General features: G+C 38.8%; 1 protein-coding gene across 1 annotated transcript in view; it reads left to right on the top strand.

Annotated features, from left to right (window-relative positions):
* Positions 1-17,564, top strand: part of LOC138584359 (protein spire homolog 1-like) — a 142,766-nt gene that overhangs the window by 14,244 nt on the left and 110,958 nt on the right. The window lies entirely within an intron of this gene.

The following is a 17,564-nucleotide window of genomic DNA, read 5'->3' as shown; positions in this document are numbered from 1 at the left end:
TATTGTCACTTCAAAAAGTACTGAGGAGTTTATTACAAGTATCTATAGATGGCCAGCAGTCCAGGGAGAGGATATAAAGAAACAAAGATGATTACAAGTAAAGGCACTTTCCTGATTTTGAATGACAGCAGTCCATTACTTTAAGAGGTGATAAACACGAATAAGCTGCCAGTCAGCAAGGTCTATCATATCAAAACATAATCAGGGATGTAGAGGAATTAAAAAATCACAAATAGAATTTGCCCACCCAGATGGTACCGATATGTTAAATTTGGAGTCTTGGCCCGTGGAATAATGAAAGAAGCTCATGAAATCATCACTGCTGAGGGCTATAGGAATACACGGCTCAATGGAGCTGTGACTCTCTGTCAGCCTAGCTACAGTGCTGAAGAGGTACCTGGGATTGTTTTTATTTTCTGTTTTGGTGGATCGCCACATTCTTTCAAATTTACGTGACATTTGCTTCAGGTTACGAGTCATGCCATGGAGCTAGCATCTGTCGTTTAATAATCTTCTTTTTTCAGGGGGCAATCGAGTCTAGAGTACTTCTCAGTGAACCTGCAGTACTATTGACAAACTGATCAAGCTGAGAGGGACTAACATTAGCATAAGAGCTTTCTGTTGTAAACAGTGGTAAAGAATTAAAAGCAGCTGGAATTGCTTCCTTAAATTTAGCTACAGACATATCAGACAAACATCTTGTGAGTACATTTGGAGAGTAGTCAGTTAACAGGACATTGAATGTTACTAAATAGTGATCCAAAAAAAGACGATCTTGTGGAAAGACAATTAAGTTTTCGGTTTCAAGGCCATAAGCTAGAACAAGGTGGAGGGTGTGGTTAAAGCGGTGAGTAGGCTGGTTTACACTTTGAGTTCATCTACATGAATCTTCATCTACATGAATATTAAAGTCCCCTACAATAATTATTTTATCTGAACTCAGGACTAAATCTGATAAAGAAAAAATCTGAGTATGGGCCAGAAGGGCATTCTATTATCACAAATAAAACAGGCTGTAAAGTTTTCCAAGCTGGGTGTGAAAAACTCAGAACAAGGCTTTCAAAAGAGCAGAAACTAAGTTTTGGTCTAGGGTTGATTAGAAGACTAGAACTGAAAATAGCTGCCACTCCACCACCTCGACCAGTGTCTCGAGGAATATGAGTATTAAGATGACTGGGAGGAGTGGATTCATTTAAGCTGACATATTCTTCCTGACACAGCCAAGTCTCAGTTAAAGAGAGTAAATCAATATGATAATCTGATATCAGATCGTTTATTTAAGTTTGAATTAACTGTAATAAAAGGCCTGGGTTGGGGGGCAGACACAGTCTCTATAACATTAACATTGTGGCTGGGAAACTGCTCACAGGGAAGCGCAGAGGAGTGTGTAGAACTACAGCTCTGCCTCCTGGTCTCAACTCTGGTTTGTCAGGTTTTACAACGAGACAAAAGGGCTGCACCATCCAAAGTGGGATGAATGCTGTCTCTTCCAATCAGACCAGGTATTCCCCAGAATCTCTGCCAATTATCTATGAAGCCCACATCGTTCCCGTACATGAACTGTTTTTATCACGTAACATGACCTTGTCTATACATATCTTTTTGCAAGCAACCCAAACATTCTACTGCACTCTGTTTCTATATATAGATACTGTGTATAGATATATATATATATCTATATACATATATATATACGTATACACACACACATATATATATATGTTAGGGCTGTCAAAGTTAACGTGATAATAACGCCACTATATATTTATTTTGACCAGCGATAAAAAACGCACACGCATTCTATTATAATGACCCTCCACCCGCCCTGTAGTTTGGGAAATCCAGGAAGCGATGCAATGTCGTGGATAGCAAGCAGAAACAAACCTCCGTGAGCAGAAATTGATTAAAAAAAGCGTCTTTTAAATGGCAAGTTCAGCCTCAAAGCCCTGCTAGATGGTGCTCTCGACAAGATAACAGTTATTTGTATTTATTGTAGATATGAACTGAGTTACCACCGGAGTACGTCGAGTCTTAAATACCAATTGTTGGCCAAGCACACAGCTGATGCAGAGAGACCCAGGTTGTGAAAAATGTCTTTAAGTGATACTTTTACTCAAATATTTATCATTTGTATCTACTACTGCAGAGTCAATGACTTATTACTTAGGAATGTTACATTCAGGTCAATATGCCCGTCAGTTGTTGCTTGTTGGGCTTCAGTTTGTCATGTTAGGCTTTCCAGCTGTTGTAGCGGATGATCCGATGATGAAGAATTAAAATCATTAACTCCTTAACAAAAACGGAATCTTTTTCTTCCTGTTCACATGACCTCTGGGTCAATAACGACAAGTGAAGCCAGCTAATTTATGGCTCTTGTAGGAGGACGACTTTCCTTGATTTCTGGCTAACATCAAAAGACTCACTCGAGCAACAGGATGGAGATATCCAAAAACTGTATGAAAATAAAGAACTTTATGATTAAAATGTACATTTACTAATATGTTATGTGTAATAACCAACTGAAGTTACTGGACTGATGCTTGATGTTGATTGTTGATTCTAAATGTACAGAGAGGATGAGTGGCTATCTGCCCACTCTCTCTCTCATCCCCCCTTTGCCTACAGATACTACAGTTCTGTGACTCTCTGAATTTCAGTTGTTCAAGAAACAGACAATTCTTAAACCTATAGGCCGAAACTTTAATTAATACGCATTCTATTAACTCAATTATTTTACATTATCATGTTAGACTTATATTTCTGTAACATGTTTCCTAAAGTCTCCGATAGGAATGCATGTGCACATTAGTGCATAAGCCCAGGGAGGATGTTTGAGCAGACGTCCTGACACCTTCTCATGGGCTTTGCACTCAAAGTCATAAAGATGACAAAAGTGATGCTTCCCAGTGATATCCCAGGTCCCCGGACACCTCAGGAAATGACCTTTCAGAAGATAAAGGGGTTAAACAGCAACAACCCTTCTACCTCTTATACCATGGACCCCAAAAAAGGGATTAACTAATTAACACTTTCTTATGGACTGAACAACGCTCAGACAAAACAAAGTGAATCAACAAGAACTGGTTGATAAGGACACTAATTGACAATGGTTGCCTTTCCTGTGTTTTGTATGTTGTGTGAATTTATCTGCCTTCAAGATCTCTCTGAGCACCTCTGCACGCCACAGAACACAGACACATTCCTGTGGTAGAGGAAGCATTGATGAGACTACTCAAGTCATTTAATTCATTTGGTGTACAAAAGGGTATACAGATGCATATATATAAAATGTAATGTACAGGTATAAATATTTGTCATAACAACTAAGGGCGTCTTCTGTGTGGTTATTGAAATCGTTTAATATGGTAGAATTAAAAAGGTGAAGTGAATTAATATTAAGTTTGTTAAAGAAGTTTAACTGAAAGAATCAACAGATGGTTTATGATGGGGAGTGGTCAGCAGCTCCCGCCAATGCAAAACACCCCTATCACAATGGATAATACCCAAGGAGAATGGATAAGACTAGCTCTTCTGCTGTGGCTCTTCTTCTGAGACCCCAGGACTGATGTACTGATGTGATTCTCCCTCTCTCTGGCCTAATGGCCGAAGGCCGGCGAGAGGGGGGTAAATCCTGCCGTCTGGCCACCCAAGGCCCGCTGCAGACACAACGAGCATGTTGGAAGGGACATCCAACCAACCGGTGAAGGAAACTTCTGATTTCGGAAACAATTAGAACTTTGAGTCCTGCCAGCCAGGATCCCTTATTGCTGCTTGTGCTCTTCGCCTCTGGTTCTCACCTTGATGCTGCCCTGCGGAATGCTGGGCCAGAAAACGCCGCCTGCTGCGACTCCTGAATCCTGAATCCTAAGTTGCACTGAACTTGCCTGAGAGCCAAATCTTGCGACTATTGAGTAAAAGCTTTTGAATGAAGATGACGTCAGAGACTAAGACTTTGAACGGAAGAGACTTTGAATATGGCAAAGCTGCCATTATGACCCCCCTCAGCCAAAGGACAGGAAGAGATGCTCCAGCTGCTGCTGAGAGAGATGGAGAGACACAGACTCAAAGCCTGCATTCTGCAACGTTGGACCCAAAATGCTGAGGCCACCAGGAAGAACTTCTGCTGCTGCCACTCTGCCCATCGTCAGGTGAACAATACTATTTCAAGTGTTAAGAGTTGATGTCAGACAACTGATGCTAAATTACCAATTGAGAAATGAATCAAGAGATTTAATAAGCATTAGACCTAAACCAGGATCCTTAATCAAAATTATAGTTAAACCTAATATTAAATTGTTTCACAGTCTTCCATGATGCTCCTCAAACTCTCCACTGCCAAATGGTGTTTTATACATTCAATCAGTTGATAAACCTCCAAAGATATGGTCACTGATTTGACTTGACTTAATGTCAATCCTATTTAGAGATTGTTCATTGTGCAACCTATTCATTGTGCTCACTCATTTATTCCTCATTCATTCATGTATTTTCTATTTAGCAGTTTAGTCATGTAGTTAGTAGTTTAATAAATATCTCATTTATAAAGACCTTGATTCTGTGATTTGTGTGTGTATGAAATGGTAAAGTCACTGTACACCATGGCCAAGAACCTCGTAGCAACCCTGAGATCACAAGCCTAAATTAATTAATAACTAATTATAAGTTTTCCCTGTTTTGTCAAAATTGGGTGGCGTCCAACATTGAATTCGAGGTAAACCTAAATTCTGTTATTTAGTAATGAACTAATAGTTTCTAGGAGCCGAAGATGACTGCCCTAGCTCTCCTTCAGCTTTTACACCGATGTCTGTAATAACGATGCAAAACTTTGAGTTATGGATTATTGTTACATAATTTGATATTAATTAGTTATTAATTATTAGTCCTTTGAGCCACTACACTGTTAACTGACTGTTTGTGTGCAAGTTAAGTATAAGCTTGGCTGATGTACCCCGGGGATACCTTTAAAGTAGTTTTCCATTTTCTGAAGGGACAAAATTTATGTAAAATGGGAAAAGAAAGAAAAAGTAAAACTTAAAAGTTATAATCTCCAGGTTCTCAGTTTTGTTCTGTCTGGCGGCACCTTGTGGCGATAAAAGGCAATTGTGGGAGCAAACGTCCCAGATAACCAGACGTCTGTGGTTGGCTCCCTTTGCCACGTAGTAACGGTAGATTTTCCTAGCTGGCGGTAGCTTTCCTTTTTAGACAATTTGCCTTCATCTGAGCGTCAAATTTGTTTCTTTTGCTTTGGATTTTCACTTATTTTTGAAGTTGTATCTGTGGTCACTGATATTTTCTTTGTTTGTTCAGCCATGGTAGATTACAATGTTACAGTGTTACCATTTCATTTAGTAGACGCTTTTGTCCAAAGCGACATACATCTAATACAACACAAGCAACGATCAAGACAGGAGGGAACAAAGTCAGTAGGTGCCAACAAACAGCTTCAAGTGAGATCGGACACTGGTGTCAACAGGCTGTGTATAGGGCGTTCTACTGTTTATTAGCAACATTTGCAGAGACCGGAAAAGGAGCCGCTTGACTCCGCCTACACTCTCTGGCAGACCAACAACTGCTGGGTTATGGAAAACGCGAATACTAAATGGGTGCTACTTTCCCCGAATGTCGCCACAGACACCCAGTCCACAATAATACTATATACTGCAAAGACAAAGGCTTTCATCAGTGGGCCAAAGGCTCAATCACCATTGTGTTACCTCATTCGCGGAAGATAATGACTGAACACAAATTTATTTAAATGAAAATCTTCAAGATTATATCTTTTAGTATTAAGAAATAAAAAAGAGCTTTTATTAATACTATTTTAGTTTGCATAATGATAACCAGAATGCAGCACTTTACCATAAGTCTGTATTATCGGTTGTTGTAGTTGATGTACAAGAACATGTGTTGTTGATGTAACAAGAACGTATGTTGTTGATATTACAAGAATATATGTTATTGTGGTTGCTCTCTTTGCCTGTCTCTATCCTGCATCTCCCATCTATCCCACTTTTCGGCCCATTCAGTCGAGGCAGATGGCTGTTCAACATGAGCCTGGTTCTGCTCAAGGTTTCTGCCTGCTAAAATGTTTTTTCCTTGCCACTGCTGCCAAATGTTACTAAGTGCTGCTCATCATGGATTCATGTTGCGTCTCTCTCTTAATAATATAAAAAAACTTGGGTTGATTAACTGAACTGACAGGTAAACTATAAGGGATTGTTTGACTACAGAACAAATGTGACTTTCTTCCGTTAATATATAATTAAACAGTTTTTGTCTTTAAACCCTGTCTAGGGATGTGCACATTTAAAGAATAAGGCTGTGATGTTCTAAATTGTTCTTATAGTCAATTTAATGTCTTGATCAAAAAAACTATGAATTGATTTTGTCTTGAAGTAAATTGATCAAAAACTATTCACAAAATGCATCAATGAGCCACACCGTTCCTTCATCACTTTGTTGAACCCTTTTAAGAAATTATGTACATATTCGTGACCTGTTTTTTGTTTGTTTGTTTAAGTAGGTACAAATCAAATTAAGGCTGACTGGCCTTAGGGTTTGGCAGCATGTAATGTTCTGCTCCTGATTAGTTAATTCTGGTAAAAAAAATATGGATTTCCTTTTCATATTTATTCAGATGAAGGTCTTCATGACTTCATGTCTCAGTAGAATCACAATACTACTGCGGCCTGAGTTTTTCAGTAACAATATATGAATTAAATCTGAAATTATCATCAGTTTCTTAGCTGTAGTCCATATCAATCAATCGATCAATCAGTTTTTGATCGCTGGGGTCAGCCCTACACAAGGCAGAAAGGTAGAACCAGTGATTTCAGTGGATCTTGAGACGATGCACATTTCATATTTACATCATCTTAGGACCATGAACCAAAAGTGATACTGATATAATATTTGTGACTAAGGGTATCATCACATCTCACAAACCTCTGTTAGTTGTACATAATTACTTTTACACTGTTATTAAACAGTGTGCGTATGAAGCCATGAATGTGTTTATGTAAGCTGCTCTATTCTAAGTATTCCATCTACTGCTTTCAAGCTCCAAACTTTTGGTTTGTGTTGATTTTGACGACCCCTGTGGACAAAGCCGTACCTCTTCTCAATTTGCAGATTTTGTCCTGTACATGCTTAAGTGGTGGTTTTCAACAAAAAATCTCATCCTGCTTTCTTTAACAGTCATATGTATCACTCACTTAAAATGTTGGCCCTGAAAATGTAAACAAAGGCAGCATGCAATTAATCGCTTCGTCTGACACCTACGCCCTGCCAGCAGTTAAGGCATTAAAAATAACTACATAGAAATAATCAATCTTGTTGCGGATGGTCTGATTTGTATTTATAGGCAATATAGAGTAATCAGAATAAATGTCAGTCTTTTTCATAACCAGCGAAAAACTCCTCACAGGAGCTTTAACAACTGTGCTTTCTTTTCCCTGCAGGAAAATACATCCCTTGTACAACAACAGAGGTGAGTAATTTCAATGTATTTGTTATGTGATCTTATTAATGTGTACCAAACCAAATGCTGTTGGTAAGGAAGGAATAAAAATGTATGAAGATAGATATAAGACAGATATTATTATATAAAGGAAATCATAACTCGGGCATGTTATATCAGAATAATCTGGGTGGGCAACTTAGTTGCTGTGTGGTTAAACGAAACAATATACATGTTTAAAATCAGTATTTTGGTTACATTAATAGATTAGTTTGGTTGAAACTTGTTTTGAAACATCGCTTGGAATCCATTTACACCAAAATCCTCACTTACTGTGACCCGTTACAGTAAGAAACCAGTCAGTCAAATAACTAGGTATTGGTAGTAGAAAATATATTGTCATACAGAGAGATAATGGCAAACTTCACCAGAATAAAAGCATTATTTCCTTTATGATTTTACCCTCCACAGTTGTGTACATAAGGCAGTTACAGTAAAAGAGAGCAGCCAATCAAAACAGCAGAGAAAGCTTTAAGATTCGAGTGGCCACATGGCAGGATTTTTTAATGGAACCAGTGTGATGAGTGCAGATACTGTGGGTCCCCTACAGCTAAAATAAATACCAGTTAAAATACATCTTCAGCATTATAAACATCAGACATCAGGTTTCAATGTTTTGAGAGTTTTGTTCTATTATCCAATAGCTGGTTCACTGAAAAAAACAAACAGCCAAAGTATTTTTTAATTGTCCAGAAAACTGCATATGATGCCATGTCATTTAAAAACAGTGATTGAAATAAAGTACGACACCGAAGGCGGTGCAAGGACCTCTTGAAATTGAAGGAATTATTATTCTTTCTTTCTGGTGCCAAATGAATCGCATATGGCGGCTTTAACATGCCCCCAAACTCATCAAATTTGGAATGTGCATCAGGTCTGGTGAAAAATTTGATATTTTGTGGGTTTTGTAGATGACTATTGCAAAATGGCTCTATGGCGCCCCCTAGAAATTTTCAAAAATGCCTCCCCTTAGAGGTTACTTTCACCTAGGTGTATGAAATTTGGTAAGCATATTAAACAGCCCAAGACTCACTAAAAAGCCTCTTGCACCCATACCTCAAACCCAACAGGAAGTCAGCCATTTTGCTTTGAATTTCAAAATAAAGCGTGTTTTTGTCGATTTACAGGGGTCATACTTTAACAAACTCCTCCTAGGGACTTCCTCCCAGACTTTTCAACGTCGCTCAGTGTATTGACAACATATTGGAGATTAAAAGTTATCAAAAGCTTGAGTTTTTGAGAATGGGCGTGGCCTTGGCGGGGGGTCAAAGTTGGGGGTGATGTTTTTTGGGCAAAATGCCAAAAAATGAAAATCACTGTAACTCTTATATACAGTCTTCTAGCTTTTCCATATTTCAAGTGTATGACAACAGTCCCAGCCTGAACACAATTACAGAAAAATATTTCCCATCAGGCCTAGCGCCTACTACTGGAGACAGGAAGTGACATGTTTTACTCTACAAGCCCCACCTCCAAGGTGGTAAAACATATTAACCTCAAAATCATGTCAGGAAACTCTTAAGACCTTGATTAAGGTTTGTGAAAAGTCCAATCCATTTTAGAGTGGCCTTTTATTGTGACCAACCTAAGGCACACCTGTGCAATAATCATGCTGTCTAATCAGCATCTTGATATGCCACACCTGTGAGGTGGATGGAGTATCTCTGCAAAGGAGAAGTGCTCACTAACACAGATTTAGACAAATTTGAGAGAAATTATTAGTCTTTTGTGGACATAGAAAAAGTCTTAGATCTTTGAGTTCAGCTCAAGAAAAATGGGAGCAAAAACAAAAGAGTTGCGTTTATATTTTTGTTCAGTGTAGATTCAGAGAGGCACAGTGGCGAGTTTACATGCAAGCCTGAAGAACTTGATGTGGTAGATGAGATTGAGATTAGACAGACAGTGTAGTGACAGAGGAGGACAAGAGGATGACAGAGGTGGACACAGGAGGACAGGAAGAGATGACAGGAACCAGGAAGGAAGAAATCAAGTGGCGTCACAGGCCATTCACTACAATCAGGGACACTTCCTTTGAAGATTGTCCAATTCATGATAAACATCCCATGAGACCCTATGATTATCAGAACCTTACACAGACTCAAAAACATGCAAACATCCAGTTCCAGATGTTTAGGCCATACCTGATTGATTACTATGTCAAAAAACTCAGCCTTATTTATCTTAAGTTTTTATGACATTTTACGCCCATCTTGTCATGGTGTCCATTGGAATGGACATGAAAAAACAGTGTTAGAGTTAGAAAAAATGTTTTTTTTTCACTTTGTTTTTATGTTGGAGAGGAGTCAGAATCAGTTTAAAAAAAAAAAATTGCACAGCAGAAAAAATGTGGGTCTGAAGGGGTTAAGTGTTCCCTTAATTTTTTTGAGCAGTGTATGTAAAGGTATATTCCACGAGACAAATACCATGTCCGGAGTAGTCAGATGCAGGAACTATGGGAGGATCTTGTGGATATTTTTCAAGTTATTTCCTCTTATCCATTGTGCCCTGTACAGGACTATGTCCTGCATGTATGCCTCCACTTGGCTGAGGGGTTGAGAATTTTGTCTAAGCCATTCATTGCCCTTAAAATTGCAAGATTATGTGGTTTACACTTGTCAAATACTCCAAAGACGAGCCAACACGTTTGAACTAATCGTCACGTTGCTGATCTGGATCTTGACGAGAGTCTTTCACCTCCACACAAGCGACTAAACAATGCGACTACCCTGGACTACAGCACACTCTGGCCGTTCTCAAATCAGGCTTGGAAAGTGTAATGTGTCCCCGCCATTAGTCATGTTTAAATCCCGAAACAAAATTGTTACACCATTTGTCTTCCACTTATATGTTTTTCATATGTTTAAGTTTGTGGCCTGCCTTTAAGTAAAGGTTCCCTTTTTTTAAGTTAATTGGTTATTTACTCTGGATGCACAGTGACTCAGGTGAGGCTGTGAGAATCTGGCAGATATTATGAGAACAACAACTCGAAGAGACAACATAGCTAATAAAGTTTTGTTACCGTTTAAAGTTTAAAAACAAAGAAAAACCTCCAGTCTTAAAAGTGGAACTACGAATAGTTCCAATGGTATAATCTGATCCATTGGGGCTGTTTGTTCCTCCATGGGGGATAGTGTGGCAGGTGGTGGAACATCAGAGCTTGAATGTGGGGCAGTAGGTGGCACAGCATCTGTGCAGAAAAGCCAAGTTAATACAACATTTTGGGTTTAGACACATTAAAAGAGAGCAGACCAAAAATTTGTATAAATACTTACAGTACAATATATCCCATGGTCTTATCCCATCCCAGTAGTCCAATATAGTGTCATACACACTTATTAGTCTAGCTCAATTAGTCTCGAAAAGTCTATAGCGCAGGGAAATGTGGAAATTGTCATCATGCTCTCTGTATGACCTGACTGCATGTAGTGAATGGTGATCAATCAGCTCTGTCACATCAACAGCTGACAAACCTTCAGTGGAGATCACACTGTATGCCAAAAGGTGTCCCTGAATCCCTTTTGCTTCCCACTTCTGTACAACAAGCTTTATTGTTGGTGTGTGTCTGTTGTTTGATCCAGAATTAAAATGGCTTTTATGAGCCCAAACTCTGGCTCTCCATCTGGATCATATGACAGGAATGCTGTCATGCCTGCTCTATATGAAGTGCCCTTAAAGGTAACCCAGGCTGGCCCTTTGCTGAAAAGAGGAATACCTTTTAGACCACTTTTGATCTTTTTAATTCCCTCAAAGTTGGCCAGAAAGGTAGTGTGCCCTGGACCAACCTCTGTATTGTAGCTAAACACAGAGCCACACAGTAAATTGTAGCACTGTATTATCTGATGCCGAAATGCCATGGTTTTGCAGATATTTCTGAAGTTGCATGCAACATGAGTGACCCGGGTCCGAGTTTTTGAATCGCTGTTGGGTAATGGAGCATGAAATGGTGTTTTGGTCGCAAATGTAGATGAGGATAGAGCTCCAGGAAGAGGGAGTGATGCTCTTCAATGATTTTACTCAAGTACAGTGTTGCTGCAAATGTAAGAGAAGGAGAGAAGTTGAACTCCATGCACAAAAGCAAGAGTAGGAGAGGTTTCCTTTCCTTGTTTTCCATAAGGATTAGGTCACCTATCATTGTCGGTACTAACCTAGGAAGGCTCCACATTTGAGCTGCTGACTGCTGCATGGACCCATCAAGGTTTTTGAGATCATTCTTAGTTATCAGAGAGGGTTTGTTACCCTTATCACAAAAGCTATAATCAAAGCTTGTGATTCTGTAGTTGAGCTTGTCAAGTGTGAGATGCTTTTGCTCGGTCAGCGAATTCCACACCAGCTTAACTTCATATGGCCCAACCCCTTCCAGGATATCATGCATGATGCATGATCTTGTGCAACATTGTCCATTATATGATAAAAGAAAAGCTGTTAAGGACTCTGGCTGCTTCTCATGTATCTTATTTGATATATCCCCGCTCCTCGCTCGAACTGTAAGTAGTTTCGGAGTCGCCATATTGAGGACCGTCTCAAAGCTCTTATCGCTGCTAGGAGGAGCGAGGAGCGAGGAGAGAGGAGAGAGGAGGGAATTCAGGGGGGTGATAAGCGAGAATACACGAGAGGAGGGAATTCAGGGAAGTCTTTTACTGGCCGACGCGCCCCTTATTAGATATCAGTTACTGATTGGACGCTGCAGCAGATCGGACTTATGTGAAACTTCACAACATCACCGGAGTTTCATATCGCAGAGAGGAAGAAGTGGACCTTAAAACAGACTTTACAGGGCGCCTTGAAACCGACTATAAACAACGTCGGTATAATGAGTTGGTATTTGACAACCTGTGATCATTTACAACGAAATATTGATAAAATATATAAAATGCAGTGAATAACTGCAGATTCGATTTGTTTTCCGAGTTAACATCTGAGTAAAAATAAGTTAATTGTCTAAAAATCAAAAGTGGCAAAAACAGATTCATTTCTATTAAATGTAATCTAAAAAAAAGACCTCTCGTCATGATCAGTTATTTCCCTGCTAACTTTAATTATGGATTAATGAATGAATTCAGAGGGAGCAGGAGAGTCTCTCTGTCAGCACACTGTAAAATTAAACGTGTTGTTTCAACGTAAAAATACGAGTGAAAGGGCTGCCTTAAAATTTTAAGTTAAGTGAAAAAACACAATTTGTTCTCCTAACATCATCTAATGTTATGTTGATTAAATATCCCTTGTTGTGTAAACCTCTGTGTTAGTTTGGTTGATTTGGATTTGTTAATTGATTGAACTCCTTAAGGTAGTTATTTGAACTTGCAAATCTATTTCAGGGTAATTAAAATGGTATGGTCATTTGAATTAAATTCCTTAATTTATTGAACTTATCCTGCACTTCGTTGGATTTAAACATTCATGTCAACATAACTAATGTGGCTTGTTGTGTTAACTTTGTCTTGCTGCATTTGATTAAAATTTTTACATTAACCTGACTCCAGTTTCAGCTGTTTAAACTTCAAAATGTATGTCAGATTGGCTATTTGACCTAATCATACAAAATGATGCTTACCAAAACCTAATTAAAATAATTTAAATTAAACTAATTAAACAATTGTTAGCAGGTGTTACAGTAACCTATAATAAATGGCTCTAGCAAGCTTGTTTCAAAGAGAAGTATGACAACCACCATTTATATTCCACATTCAACATTTATTGTGGAACATATTTGCCAACAAGCAAGACTCACTCCACCTCCACCATACATTTTACAATATCTGAATCTTAATGCAACAATATTGTTTTCTTTAAACATGAGTGACTTTACATGTGCTCACCTAGCTGTCACAATGAAACTCAAAGTCAGTGAAGGGCCACATCAACAAAACTACAGACAGGAAATGGCAAAGACCCTGGTGAAGTGACTAAAAGGGAAGTCGTGGGGGAGTCAAAGTCATCGTCCAAGAGTCAGTTGAGGGCAGTAAAAATATCAAGGATGAAATTCACATCCAACACCACAGATCATATTTCAACACATCAAAACTTGCTCAACATCCTGTATACAATCTAAAACTTAAAACATTGCAAGGATTTATGTGACAATACTACCATTTTAAAAGAATGAGTGCCAATGTAGAGAAGCAGTTTCTTCAAATGCACACATATGTAACATCACCTGTCACTATAACACTGAAAATGCTAAAATTGCATAAAGAATAAATGGAAACACCATTGTTTGCCATTAAATGTTCACACCTTTAGGTATCTGAATATAAACAGATAAAAAAAACTTGAGGACTTGAGCTTATATTTTTGGCATGTACAATCACAACCAATTCCACAGGGCTAACTTACAACTGCTGTGAAACAGTACTAATACTGAAGGAACACTTCGTAATGTTTTTAATTTGTAGCTGGAAGTTAGAACAGATGCAAAAATATGAATATATATACATATAAAAATTAGAATTGGCAAACAATGTGTAAAACATACAGCAAAATAAGAACTTGAAAAAAATAAAAGTTTTAACGCTCAGGCACAGGGTGTGTCATCAGAACACAATCTCAGATGGTTTTCCGCAAGAGTCTGTTTCGTAAGCCGTGCACAAGTGAGGAACACTGACCTCCACCAATATTCATGAGGACCTTCTGAATGACTTCAAAGGTGTACCTCAGTTCTTTCGGATAATCAATGTTGAGGGCAAAGAGAAGACCCATCAGCATGGCAATGGCATTTGGGACATCACCCAGGTTACACAGGACCACTGCCTCCTCAAGGACCACCGAAACGTCAATGAGGTCTTCTCCTTCTTTGACCATCACAATGCCCACTTTCATCCCCTTCGTGAATATGTCCTCGTTGTCTGCAGCCTATAAAAATTTCAAGGAAAGCAAAAAAATATATTTTTTCAACATGGAGAACCAGAAAGTGTAGGATTTGTTGTTGGCTTAAAGTATAAACTGTTAACAAAGATCAAGGATATCGTATGTTTGGATGGGTATCACTTTGCAGGATTTAAGGCATTTCAATTAAACTTACTTCTTGACCACTGTAGTAAGAAATATAAAAAATGCTTACCTCCACTGTCTTGCAAAAGCATGAGGGATCCTCCTTCAGAAAATGAGGGAGGCCCAGCAGAAGAATGGTCCTCTTCTTGTGTGTGGAGCTCTGATCAAAAAAGAACAAATCACTTATTATGTATTGAGCACCATCTTATGTAGACAGTTAAAAAACACAGCTGTTTGTTTTAGGATTCCATCAAAATGTGGTCACAGGAATATAAATACATAGATTTAGACCAGTTTAATAATGTAATAATAATAATAATTGGTCATGCCGAATCTAACATACCAGCACTGGGTTTAGAAAAGATACATTACTTTACTAATTGTCCAATCATAAATCCTGACAACTATGGGTGTCGCGATCTTGATTGTAAATCGGAAATTTATCAAAATGACCATCGAAATCAAAGGGGGAATCAGCAAATTTATCCTTGCCTGCTGGGTCACATCTGGCAGGTATGCGCAGGGCTAAACCACAGTGGTTACAAAAGAGCCTTCCAACACAGAATAAGCTGTGTGCACTATTTTACGTCATTATCGCAGACCAGATAGGATATATCAAAAATATGGGCTGGAAGATGGTAACATTTCAAAACTTATGTTGTCATCGAGACTTCCTGTGAGCCTGGTCAGACCCGCTATGCCACTCTTTGCTTTATAAAGTTCCAGGAACCTCACAAGATACTGGTCCAGCCCCGCATAAAGGGAGCCTTTCAGGTCAACAGATGTCAAGCAAGCAAATTCTGCTTCGATCTGTTGATTTGGGCAAATAATAAAAATGGGTTGAAGGCAAAGAGTACAATTTTTAAAACCTGTTTAGACTGGAAACTTTGAGTTTTCATTTTTATATAAAAAAAAAACTTAAATGGAAGACACAAAAAGGGACAGTTTGTTTTATCTGAAGTGCTGTGTATCGCCTACAATAGATAGCGATTATCATGCCCCAATTTTGGAGATGCACAGAGAAGCACTAGCACAAAAGCTAAGCAATGTACTGCTAAGGCTAGGGTTAAGTGTCTGCTATAGATAGGATATTTTCGGATATTTGGCAGCAGACAGCCTATTCTGCTCTCTGTCACTCAACTAGTCTCTTTAGGCAAAAACAGCACTGTTACTGGTCTAACGCTACCTTGATTGGTTTGTTTATCTTACTGTGCGACTTTGGTGAATCCGTACTAACCCTTTGAAACACCAAAGCCACGTTTCAAGGTAAAGGGGTGAAAATATTCTAAATATAGCGTATGCTAAGACTGCGTTTTTAGGTGTCTAAAATATGTTTTTGTGTTACACATCCACAGCAGTACACTGGTTAGCTTCCTTCACTGGTACTCCTGCTGCTTCTCCAAACTTGGGCCACATACCTAGGTAAAACACAGATTATGAAAAGTACTTCATAAAACCCCATGTCAAATAATTCCAACTACCCCTTCGAGTAAAATCCCATTTGAGAAAACAAATCTAAGAGACAGCTTACCTGCCGTTCAGAGAACAAGGCTGGCCATCTATCTTTGACTTCTGCCACAAGTGGTTCATCTACCACAATCTCTTTTCGCCGTAGAGGGAATGTGTTTTTCATCATTTCACCAATTTGCTTCCAGTCAACCTTTCTTTTCTTCATCTCACTGGCCATGGTTGATCTATCCATGTCAAGATCACTTTGGGCTGTCCCTTCTGCAAAATCTGGCAGAAAATTCACTTCTGACTTTTTGGCCCTCTTAAGTCTTTTTGAACTTGCTGGTCCAGAGGTACGTGCATTGACTCTGAGCTCAGAGCATCCAGCCACTCGCAGCTTCTGCCGGAAGTTGCCCATTTTAAACTTTAAACTAAATTTCCAGCAGTACCATCCATTGACAGAACCCGGTTCCTTCAGACAAGGATGCTTGTTGATGAGAGCTTGGGCCACATGATCAAACTCTTCACGTGCGGGGTAGGGGTTGTGGGCATATATGGCTTCTGCTAACTTGTCTAAGATGTCTGATTTCATGTCTTTTGATATGTCAAGAAGGGTCCCATCTCTATGGTAGGCTTCATTTCCTTGCTTCAGTTTCAGCTCAACATCAAAGGAAAAGGCAGGAATGGTGAATGGTTGAGGCAGCTGACGAGACTGGGTATCACTGGGGCCCTCCTCAGGAGAAGATGATGACAGGCTAGCTGTATCTAGAGTCGAGTCTGTGTGGTATGATTCATGAGCATTGGTGAACACTTTCAAAGTTGCTTTATCTTTAGGAAGCTCCGACATGATACTGAAATTGCAAAGTTCATTGTCAAATTCAGGGTCTTGATACTGAACCACTAGGGCCCCTTCCAATCCAAGCTTGGTCTTTATGATTGAGTAGAAGTCATCAACAGTCTCAGGCAAGTTGTCAATGGTAATCCTTCTAATGTCATTTTCGCTCAAGATGATGCGCAGCAGCATGATGAAACTGTCTCCAAAGAAAAAAAAAAAGAAAGAGAAAAAATGTTACATATCATTTCACAACTAGATTGAGTGTAATCACATCCGCACAAGTATTATTATGATCGGTTCTTTGGTAGAAATGGGCAAGGGTAGGATTAAGGCAAAAATGCTATTTGGTATTCACTGGGAACTATTCAAGAATTAATTAAGATCAGGAAGGGCAGTTTGTTAGCAAGAAGTCCTTCTGTGGAAAATACCCTCTCTAGGTGCACAGAAGTTGCAGGCACACAAACATTTTACCAGAACCCAGTGATAATACTACCAATGTCTGTATCAACTCGCAACTGTAATAACTAAAAACAAGGGGAAAAACAATGCAAAATAGAGATTTTAAGAAAACCATAGTCACATGAACTATTCAAATTTTTATAATTTAAAAAGGTGCACTATTGTAGTTTTGGCAAAGACAAACTCCGAAGTTCCATATTCACAATATTGAATACTACTGAAGGTAGAAGAAGTTATAATTAAATCCACTAAACCTCTGTTTCAAAGTTTTAAAGGCATAGTTTATATTTTTCATTGGGGTTTATGAGGTACTAA

Source organism: Semicossyphus pulcher, unplaced genomic scaffold (genome assembly GCF_022749685.1).
Source record: "Semicossyphus pulcher isolate SPU_LCO1_2020_fin unplaced genomic scaffold, fSemPul1.0.p SCAF_9, whole genome shotgun sequence".
Classification (NCBI taxonomy): domain Eukaryota; kingdom Metazoa; phylum Chordata; class Actinopteri; order Labriformes; family Labridae; genus Semicossyphus; species Semicossyphus pulcher.
The sequence above is the reverse complement of the archived record's forward strand: the minus strand, read 5'-3'. Positions and strand labels throughout refer to the sequence as shown.